We start from the raw sequence: 11886 nt of genomic DNA on the forward strand, positions 1-11886 counted from the left end.
TATTTGTATAGCGCATTTCATACACAGAGGCAACACAATGTGCTTTACAGAGAGCAATGGGAGGGTGGGCATAGGTCCCACCCGATATTCCAGAGGGAAGCAAAAAAACAGTATCACCCAGGGGCCAGAAAAGTGAGCTGCAAAAATTCTTCCCTGACCCCTCTCAACGAGACGATGGAGCAAGCTCCTGGAGTATGTTTGTCTAACGGCTAAGATAATTTCTATTTTGTTGTAGTTTATTTATTATTGGAACCCCTCTAGTCCTCTGACCAGTTCATCACCATCTGAGAGGGAAACACGGTTATTTCCGCTAACATGTAACGACCTGATCTTGAAGACATTTATGTTTGCAGAAGGTGGCACTGACATCATCTGACACCAATTGACTGAGCCATTTCCTATTTATTTGATAATAGCTCTGTGTAAAGTTGTATGATTTTGAAACCTTAAATTGCTAGAATTGGGTATAGTTCTGAGAGTAATGATCAAGGGATTTTGAGACACAGACATGCTTGATTCTGAAGGGTTAGGGTTAGGGTTAGGGTAAGGGTTAGGGTTAGGGTTAGAACCCCCCATGGCTTGACCTAATGCTGTGCCTGGGCTATAACCAGAGCATACACAGCAATGGTTGATGTCATTGCTATTTTCTGCTACTTTTTTCATTTCAAGTTTTTTAGAGTGAGTCACAGACTCTGGGTTCTTTTAAAACTGATCTAAAGACTTATTTAGAAAAGCTTTTTATCTAATATATAATTTTATCTAATTTGTTTGTCTGTTTTCTTTATGACCTTGACATTGTTTCAGCACTTTGAGATTCACAATGAAAAGTGATTTAAAAATAAAATGAATGATTATTTCAGTGAGGACTCTGAGAGATGAACCTAACTTTTCGATCTTGCACTACACTCTGTTTATGTCATGCACTAACAGACGAAGACAGATTCCTCATACAGTAGGTGCAAGCCTACTTGGCCAAATAAAAATCGGAATATTTTCCCATCATCTAGCTGAAAAGCTTACAGAATTGCCTTAGAGCCACCTTGAAAACTGATATACAGTATCACTGTATAACAACACTTAATAAACCAAATGTAATCAACACAGAATGGTTGTTCTGAGCCATGTCTAGAAAGGGAGAGTCCAGTATGACCCATGGGGGTGGGGGTGGGGGGCTTGGTCAGAGTCCCAGCTGAATAATTGATGCTGTTACAGGCGTACTGTTATTCCCCCTTGATTCGTCAGTGGCCTGGCCTATGTTTTATTTATCTACTTCATCCAAGTTTCATAATAAGGGGTTAGAGGGCAAATAATGCTCCTGAAGTCCTCACTATGATAGTTAAATCATGCATGAGATAAAAACCAATCAGCAGTAGGGATGGATATTGATAAGATTTTAGCAATTCTGATTCCATTTTCGATTCTGCTTATCGATCCGATTCCTTATCGATTTTCTAATCGATTCTCATTGGGCAAAAGAGTACAAACAGGTTTATTAACATTAATTTTCTTTTATATATACTTTGAACATGGCAATTAGGCTACAGTGCTGTTTTTTTTTTAGGTGTATTCACCTTGAACTAAAAATAAAACTGTCATAAACAAATCAATATTTTTTCTATAGAAAAAGATAAATAAAACCTCAATTATTCTTTTGAATTTTAAATCCAATAACAGTCTAACATGTTACTTGTAGAAATTACAATGCTCCTTCCATTTAAAAAGGGTATATGAGCTGAGCTGACAAAAATAAAACTAGCAGCGGCAACTGGCAACAAATACAATCAAGTGAAGTCCAATGGAACTGAGTAGGTCTGCAACCATCAACTGTATGAAGAATTAACAATTCTACTACTTCTACAAGTAGCCTCTGACCCAGACCGACCACGAGCCTGACTCTGAACGTTATCATCTAAATTACATGGATGGAAATGGAGATTATTCATATAGTTAAAGCTGGTTTACACAATTAAACAAATGGCACTAACACAATAGACAGAGACTCTGGAGGAGTTTACCTTCGACTACACGTTAGCTGCGCTGCTGCCGTCACACCGGAGCGCATCAAAAACGGGACATTCCTGCAAAGTTATCGCATGCTGTGTGGCCAAATGTTTTTGCATATTTGTAGTATTTCCCCCCTTTGATGATATACGTTTTTTGCAAGCATTGCAAGTGGCCGTGTTGTCATCTTGTCGTGTGAAATGTAACCACACTTTCGAACGTTTATGCCTAGACGACATGTTGCTGGCCTCTTCTACCGCGGTCTAATAAAACAAAAGCGTTCCGAATCGCATACTACCCTACTATATACTATACCAAAACAGGATGTAGTATGTCCCAATACATAGTATGCCACATACAGTATGGCAAAAATACCAGGATGTCCTACTACATCCGGTCGTATTTCGCAGTATGCAAGCCAGCAGGCTTTTCTGGCTATCCTGACCCACAATCCTGTGCGCAGCGGAAATGTGCGTCACATGTGCGAGTTGTGACAGCTGTAGACGAATGTCGCGTTATGGACAGTGACGGATGTGGGCAAATTCCAAGGCGCAATGTTATGACAAGGTAGTATGTCCCAATTGGATGCCTACTGCTTGCAAGGTATGTACTTTCTAAGGGCAGCTGTAGTAGGTACTGGTAGTAAGAAGTAGAAGTATGCGATTCAGAACGCAGCCAAGGCATCGTGCGTGCAACGTCATCGCGCATGCGCAGCAACGACAGGAATCGATAGCGGAATCGTTAAGGATTTTGGCTAACGATTCAAAGGAATCGATTCACTGGGAACCGGTTCTCAACAAGAACCGGTTTTCGATGCGCATCCCTAATCAGCAGGACTTTGGCCTTTATGGTCTAGGTAAAAATGTAAAGAAAAAAATGAGGGAAACGCCCGGAGTCAAACTGGATTGATTCAGAGCCAACCGATATGGCATACATTGATTACTGACCAAAATGTGGCTGTCCAAAGCCCTTGAGCATGAGATTTGGTTTCCATACAACAACAAGACGGCAGAAAAATAAACCCCTTCGGTCAGCACTTAACTCTGGTCAACGTCTTCCTCCTGACTCCTGTTACACAAGGGTTCTATCTCACAGAAAACCTTTAGATTGGCCATGTGGACATTGGACAACTCAGCATTTTTCATTAGAGGGGATGTCAATGGCCAGAGGCCTTGCAGACATTACAGGAGAGACTATTATTTCATAATGATGCTCATTATGTTTACTTTGTGTTGATAGTTTGTCAATAGAGTCATGGGAAATGTTTGCATTCAATTAATTTCTCTCAAAATCTTGAGAGAAATGTAGGAGTGGTAGAGAATATTGAGAACAGACAGAAAATCCTTGAAAAACAGAGGAGAGCCTTTTGGAATCCTCTTTCGCCGTTTATTCCTTGGAAAGAGAACAGCATTTACAATTTGCATTCTGACACTTGATATGCACTGAAAGAGTAATGAAATAAGAAACTATATCTAACTGTTATGGTAACACTTTACAATAAGGGTACATTAATAAGCATTAGTTAAAGCATTATTAAGCATTAAGTAACAGTTAACTAATGTCTCTATTAACCATGTGTTAACCATCAACCAATGTTATTTATGTTAACTAAGGTTAACTCACCTAACCCTAACCTTAACTAAGGTATTAATTAACATTAGTAACCTAACCTAACCCTAAATAAGCATTAGTTAACAGTTAACTCATGTTTTTTGTAACCCTTATTGTAAAGTGTGACCACTGTTATGACCGAGCCTGTTGTTGTATGAGCCAGCAGCTGCTATCAAGCGTGGTAGTCAGAACATAGAACCAGACATATCACATTTTGCATCATTTTGTTATAATTCAATTTAGCCTACTACTTCTGCAACTGAGTCATCTATTCATCTTTATAGTACAAATAAGCCAGTCAGGTTACAGGAAAGGTGAAAACTTGATATTTGTGCTAACCTATGGAGTGAATGCAATCTTGCCACCGGAGGCATTCAATGACTTAAGTCCGCCATGAATCAAGTCTTAACATGGTGACGTGTCTACTGCCATGGGAAAAATGCCCCATCCTGAAGGATTGAGACGGTGCTGAATTTGTGTATGAATTTAAAACATGGAAGGCCCGACGATTCAGCAAAAATGCAAAAATAAATATATCCATCACATAGGTCTGTGTAAATCATGACCTGACTCTAGTGAAAGTGGTTGAATTTATATTATTTATGAAAGAGGAAACACATAATATATTGCATGCATCTATGCATTGCTACAAGTGACCATTACAAAGGAAAAGTTGTCTATACCTCTTTGTCCATGAAACACACTCAACCAACAGCCTATAGTGTGAGAATGCAATGCACACATGTCAAGCTCTGGTTGTAAAAGCAGCCTCTCAACAAGCCAGTGACATTACAAACACAGTGACATTACAGCATAATGAAATTGATTTTGTAATTACCTTTAGGACTACCATTCTACAAATGAAGTGGCCCAATGAACATGGCTGGGGAGGTCACATGGAAAGGTCACTTGACAAGCGGATTTCATGCTGTAGCCAATGCATTTGAATCTACATTTATTCATTTACAAATGTTTCGACATTGTGACTGTGTGAAAACATTAATAGTAATTGTATTGCTGAAAGAAAATTCCATATTGATAAGGTCTGTCAATAAATTTTAATCTTCACCGGCTTGTAGCTCACAGTGTAGCTATCGATTGGCCAGTGTATCACTCATATAATCAATCTTTCATAGAGCAGGGTAAGGTTCCACAAGATCTGGAACTCACCAGTGATCCCTCTCTAGCAAAAAGGCAGTTGGTTGGAACCCAATACAGTACATCCATGGTTGGAACAAGGCAACTACAGACCTGTCTCCATATTGAGGGTTTTCTCCAAGGTTTTAGAAGAAAGCATCCATGAATATATACAGTAATCAAAAGATTCTCCACGACTTGCAGTTCCAATCTGGTTCAGTAAAAGTCTTACTCCAGAGATACAGCACATGCTTACTCTACCTTACTGATTTTAATAATGAAATAGATAGGGGTAATGTTTCAGGACTGTTAATCACAAAATGTTAATTTGCAAATTGGGAGCAGGAGGTTTTAACAGTGTATCCCTGGCATGGGTCAGATCCTGTTTGACAGGAAAAGACCAAACGGTTAAGGTAAATGGAACTTTGTCTAAAGTCACTGGGATCAGTTGTGCCAAAATGGGCACGTCAATTGCTGAGGAATGTGTCAGTCACGCCGCGCCTGCCGCCGCCTCCTTCGCCCGGCCCCTCTGCCCCGCCCCCTCTGCCCTGCCCCCTCTGTCCCGCCTCCTCTGCCGCGCCTCCTCTGACCCGCCCCCTCTGCCCAGCCCCCTCTGCCCCGCCTCCTCTGACCCGCCCCCTCTGACCCGCCCCCTCTGACCCGCCCCCTCTGCCTCCAGCACTGTGCCTGCGCTAAGGTGACGCCCGTGAGAGACTCCCTATCTGTTCATGTTCTGTGCTAGCTCTATGCTAAGCATGTCTTCAACAACAGCTTGTTATGGGACACAAGTAATGCTGAATCCTCCGCAGAGAGAAACAGCTGGCATGAACAAGCTCCAGTATAGATGGTACAGATAATCACAGTAGCCTACCCTGGCTCAGTGTATGACTGGTCAGATAATCACAGTAGCCTACCCTGGCTCAGTGTATGACTGGTCAGATAATCACAGTAGCCTACCCTGACTCAGTGTATGACTGGTCAGATAATCACAGTAGCCTACCCTGGCTCAGTGTATGACTGGTCAGATAATCACAGTAGCCTACCCTGACTCAGTGTATGACTGGTCAGATAATCACAGTAGGCTACCCTGGCTCAGTGTATGACTGGTCAGATAATCACAGTAGCCTACCCTGACTCAGCGTATGACTGGTCAGATAATCACAGTAGCCTACCCTGGCTCAGTATGCCCAGTCTGTATGACTGGTCAGATAATCACAGTAGCCTACCCTGGCTCAGTATGCCCAGTCTGTATGACTGGTCAGATAATCACAGTAGCCTACCCTGGCTCAGTATGCCCAGTCTGTATGACTGGTCAGATAATCACAGTAGCCTACCCTGGCTCAGTATGCCCAGTCTGTATGACTGGTCAGATAATCACAGTAGCCTACCCTGGCTCAGTATGCCCAGTCTGTATGACTGGTCAGATAATCACAGTAGCCTACCCTGGCTCAGTATGCCCAGTCTGTATGACTGGCTGCACGCACCTATCTGCAATTCACGCTTGTTCTCATTCAGGTGCTGTTTTATGGAACTGTTTTCCAGGCACATTGAAGCCTATCCATTCAAATAAACTATTTTCATTCTGCTGCTCAAATTGCCTGTACATAAGAGGACCACAATAGAAATAAGTCATTGACTTTATTGGGTTTTTATCCTTGATAGTTTTATGTGTACTGCATTTCTGGGAGCTATGATCTTGTGGTGTACTGTATACTATATTTTCTATTAAATTCAATCAATCAATCATCTCAACCCTCTTTGATAGACTCAATTTCTCTTTTTTTTGTCATGTCACATGCAAGACATTGGACTTAAACATTGTCCCAAATCATGCATCAATTGTAGGTGCGCCTTGGCGTTTAACGCTTCTACTATGAGAGCAATGCTAAAAGGATCTGCGCTAGAACCACTCCTGGACTCACACCTCTCTAATTAAGCAATTGACCATGCGAGGTAGTGGGTTACACAGGATTTTACAAACAGCTAGGGGGCGTTCTGATTGATAAGACCACATTGTTCATACCCCCGTAGCCGTTATAAAATCCCGTGTAACCCACTGCTTCGAGTGGTCAATTGCTTTTCTACAACGGTTACTACATATATATATATATATATTCACAAAAACACACAGTAGTAACATTCAATCATTTATTTACCGATCATTCTAATCATTTTAGTATTTACAAAATCTTCTGCGATAGGCTATAGTTCTCCGTTGTGTGAGAGAGAGACAGAAAGAGAGAGAGAGAGAGAGAGACAGACGTAGAGAGAGAGACAAAGAGAGAGAGACAGAGAGACAGAGAGAGAGACAGAGAGAGAGAGAGAGAGAGAGACATAGACAGAGAGAGAGACACAGAGAGAGAGACAAAGAGAGACAAAGAGAGACAGAGAGAGAGAGTGGCTCAGGAGACAATGTGGTCATTCACTCTAGTGTTACTCTTCCCCTTGGCGTGTCCTATGTGTGTGTGTGTGTTATGTGATTAAACAATGACAATCAAATATTCTATTATAATTCATCGCCAAAGGGGAAGGGATCTGTTGTCCATGGAATAATGTGATGTGAAATGCAACAGAGCCCTTGAGGATCTGCCCTGTGAGAGGCACTATATTGTGTTAATTAAAGGGATTCAAGGTGCTTCTCTTCAGCTTTGCGCCAAGAGGATCTCAATTTTACTTTACATAACAGATATTGGTCGGAAATAGTGCTTTGACAATGACATTGAGGCGACACGGCTGAACAAATGTCCAAATCCAAGCGCTCTGTCCAGTCCTGGTCAGGGACGCACAGGAGAGCTATATGTCCTCTGCATGTTCTATGTGGAGGGAGCCCAAGTGAGGCCCGGGAGACAGCCCATGTGGGAATCGAACCCACAACCTTTTTGCTGTGAGCCACCACTGAGAAATAAGGTTCAGGGTCTTCCTCAAGGACAATTCGGCACACTGCTGGGAGCTGGGTTCAAACCAGGGACCTTCCAATCCCCAGCCGGCCGCTCTAACTCCCGAGCTATATCTCAAAATGGCTTCATGTGCGCTCCTCAGTTCACTTATATGGAAGTTGACGGTGTGATAATTCAGCCAAATGAGCCAATGGGCCCCTCTAAGAACTGCAATGGGGAATAAATGTTGGAATAGTTCTAATACTTACATACATGTGACCGTGGCACAGGGGTGATTTAGACGTCATGAAACGGACTGTGGAGCAACATTGTTCCATTTTACTGCTAGCTGAGATTCCTCCTGCTACTACTGGGCTACTGATCAACCAGGCTGCTCCTCATTCAACCAGGCTGCTCCTCATCCCACACCTCTACTGATCAACCAGGCTGCTCCTCATCCCACACGTCTACTGATCAACCAGGCTGCTCCTCATCCAACCAGGCTGCCCCTCATCCCACCAGGCTGCTCCTCATCCCACATGTCTACTGATCAACCAGGCTGCTCCTCATCCCACACCTCTACTGATCAACCAGGCTGCTCCTCATTCAACCAGGCTGCTCCTCATCCCACCAGGCTGCTCCTCATCCCACCAGGCTGCTCCTCATCCAACCAGGCTGCTCCTCATCCCACACGTCTACTGATCAACCAGGCTGCTCCTCATCCAACCAGGCTGCTCCTCATCCCACACCTCTACTGATCAACCAGGCTGCTCCTCATCCCACCAGGCTGCTCCTCATCCCACCAGGCTGCTCCTCATTCAACCAGGCTGCTCCTCATCCCACATGTCTACTGATCAACCAGGCTGCTCCTCATCCCACACGTCTAATGATCAACCAGGCTGCTCCTCATCCCACACGTCTACTGATCAACCAGGCTGCTCCTCATCCCACCAGGCTGCTCCTCATCCCACCAGGCTGCTCCTCATCCCACCAGGCTGCTCCTCATCCCACACGTCTACTGATCAACCAGGCTGCTCCTCATTCAACCAGGCTGCTCCTCATCCCACCAGGCTGCTCCTCATCCCACACGTCTACTGATCAACCAGGCTGCTCCTCATCCCACACGTCTACTGATCAACCAGGCTGCTCCTCATCCAACCAGGCTGCTCCTCATCCCACACCTCTACTGATCAACCAGGCTGCTCCTCATCCCACACGTCTACTGATCAACCAGGCTGCCCCTCATCCCACCAGGCTGCTCCTCATCCCACACGTCTACTGATCAACCAGGCTGCTCCTCATCCCACACATCTACTGATCAACCAGGCTGCTCCTCATCCCACCAGGCTGCTCCTCATCCCACACGTCTACTGATGCTGCTGAGATGGAGCAGAATGGGACTAAACCTGACTGAATCAACCTTTGGGGGTCAGGGTTCACAAAGGTGACGTGGTTAAGGAATCACATAGAGAATTGCGCCTGACGTGCCTTGCACCGTTGTCTTTTAGAGCCGATGTGCTACCCATAAATCAAAGCGACAGGGGGGGGGGCTGTGGGGAGCCCGTTGACGCAGAAAGAATCACTCATAATCGGCTGTGCATGGAATAATGAGACCTTGCGGCGAGGCAGAGATATGGACGCTACTCTGAGAGGAGTTCAAACCGCTTGACACCGTCCTGTCTAAACTGCAGCATGTGCATCTGAGGGTGGGAGGGGCTTAACGTCACGCTGGGCAGGTTGCAGTGTCCCTACAGTAGGTACGGCTGGAAGAATAATGAGGGGGAACATGACCATCTCATGCCTCAAGGACACCTGGGATAGAACGTCCCTTACAGCGTTGTCCTGGTTATGTAGGGGTGGAAGAAAAAACTCCTACTGTACCATATGTGAATGTGAGCATCTACTGTACAACGGGCTTTGTGTGTATGTGAGATACTGTATAATCTTTGATAAATACTCTTTAACATCGCTAATAACTGGCACCTTTTTAATACAGAAAATAAGTTCTGTAAACAATTGTATTGAAATATATAGCCTATATATATATTTTATCTCATTCTTTTCAAGGAATAAAGGTAAGTGTTTTCATACCTATCAGGTAAATCCTTGTTTGCAATAAAAATGTCGCTGGTATTTCTGAAAGCCGACACCTCTTAATACTGTAGGTACAGTAATTGGATGGAAATCTGTATTTAGACAACTACATTACTGTAAACCAGGATTTGCCATCAGTGATAAGTCAGTGAGCCATATCAAAGTTAAATGGTGAATTATGTAAGGGGCCCTTGAAGATACACTGGGAACCACAGGTTCAAATAATTGCTAAGGCGTTGGACTTAGTTGACCAAATGAACCCGGATGAGGTTTAATGGGTTAAATGAATTGTTAAATATCACTAATTAGGCATTTCCCAAACATGTGGGTTTCTGATAACACATGAAGCAGAGTGAGCATATTTAAAATGGTTGTGTCTGCCTCATTACACTGAAGTGATTCCGATGAAAACAGCATGCACGTAATGTGTAATCTTTATAGACCAACTGCCAAAGCAAAGATTCACATTAGGCTATTAATAAATAATGAAGCTCCATTAAGTGCCATTTTGTGAGGTACATGGTGCTCTTTTCTTTCAACCAGTCCTTCTGATATCATGTGGGTAAATCTGTTGAATAAAACATTCTTGGACCTGGGGTATTTGTACATTTTTGCAATACTTGTTATGAATACTTAACTGTAAATATTTCATATTTACATAATTGTATAAAGGATGATATGGAGAGTTAATATTCAGGGGTGCAAACTCATCAGGGGTGAAAAAGGTGACAAAGATGCGACCCCCCCTAGGGGAAACATTTTTAAATATCTCAGCTTTAAAAGGTGGATTTACAGTGGATGTTCCCATGAGGATGTAGGGATGTGTCAGGGTCAGTGGGAAGCGCTGACATTTTGATTTCCCCCTGCATCTAATCAGGTGCTAGTGTCTCTTTTGCTCCTGCTGTTGGTCTCAACAGGTTTAGTTATTATTCAAGCGTTTCTCTAGAATTTCCTAACTCATACACCTGGGAAAGCACGCTGCGCTTTCCCTTCGCACAACAGAAAAGCAGGTGTGTTATTAGATTCACATGGAGGATGGGGGCCTTCATGAAAGGGTGTGAACGTGCAGGGTTTCGAGCGAGCAGTAGTGCGCTTGTGAGACATTGTAGCCTGAGTCCAGATAATTAAATCCTCCCAGCTATAAATGTTTTTTTTAGGCCATTTTGAGATAGATTTTGGCTATAAGCCCTATAGTTTATCATGATACAAAATAGATGGATGTAGAGCACCTATACCTACAAACCAGACACAAGCTCAACTGCTCCTACCGTATAAAACCCCCTCCGCTGTCCTTTTACCATCTAGTTAACATTCCCCATGCCATGTCTAGCTAAATGGGCCACTAGCTGGCTACAAGTGTTAACTGTAGCAAGACAGCTATAGCTATTAGCTAGCATAGCTAGACGAGAGCACAGGCTCCAAGCACAGAAGCCTTTCTTTTGACAACTCAGAAGACGTCCATTTACCTATTTCATTTCTCGTGACTCTGTTCTCAGACCCCTCCCCCTTTCTAAAACTCACCGGATCTACACGAATCACACAAAGACCTATTTTGGATTCAAAACAGTGAATTTCACCTAAAGTTGACAAGTTTGCACCTCTGAATATTTGTATACACACCAATGCGTTGTATTTAGACAGTATATGGATTAGATTTATCATATTTTGAGGGATTCATGTACTACTCTCTTACATGTAGAAACTGGCCATCTCTCTTGGGGAAAAAAGGATGTAGCTATCTGGGATGAGAAGGAGCGGGCCAACTCCGCCTGTCAGGGGAAAAACAACCTCAAAACATGAAAACATCTCAAAGCTCTGGCTGTGGTGACAGATGGAAGCAAGAAAGAGGAGACGAAGTGACCTCAAAGCCTTTCAAATGACAACCCAAACACAAGTGAAAAATGAGGAGACTACCGGGGATTGAAGAAAAAAAAAAAGAAGGAAAGAAAGTCTTTATTTTGTCCTCTGGGCGGAAGGTGTGTCTGTACTTTGCTGGCTGCCTGGGAGGTGCATCATAAAGATAACTCTTTTAAACCAAAACAAAACTCACGGCTATGAAAAATACATAGATGAAACACACATCCATTGGTACACAATGTAGACTTCTGAACATTAACATATATGTTTCAATAGATGCTGGACTTCCTCATCTCCAGTTCATACAAAT

The sequence above is a fragment of the Borostomias antarcticus genome (assembly GCF_949987555.1).
Source record: "Borostomias antarcticus genome assembly, chromosome: 24".
NCBI classification, from domain to species: Eukaryota; Metazoa; Chordata; class Actinopteri; order Stomiiformes; family Stomiidae; genus Borostomias; species Borostomias antarcticus.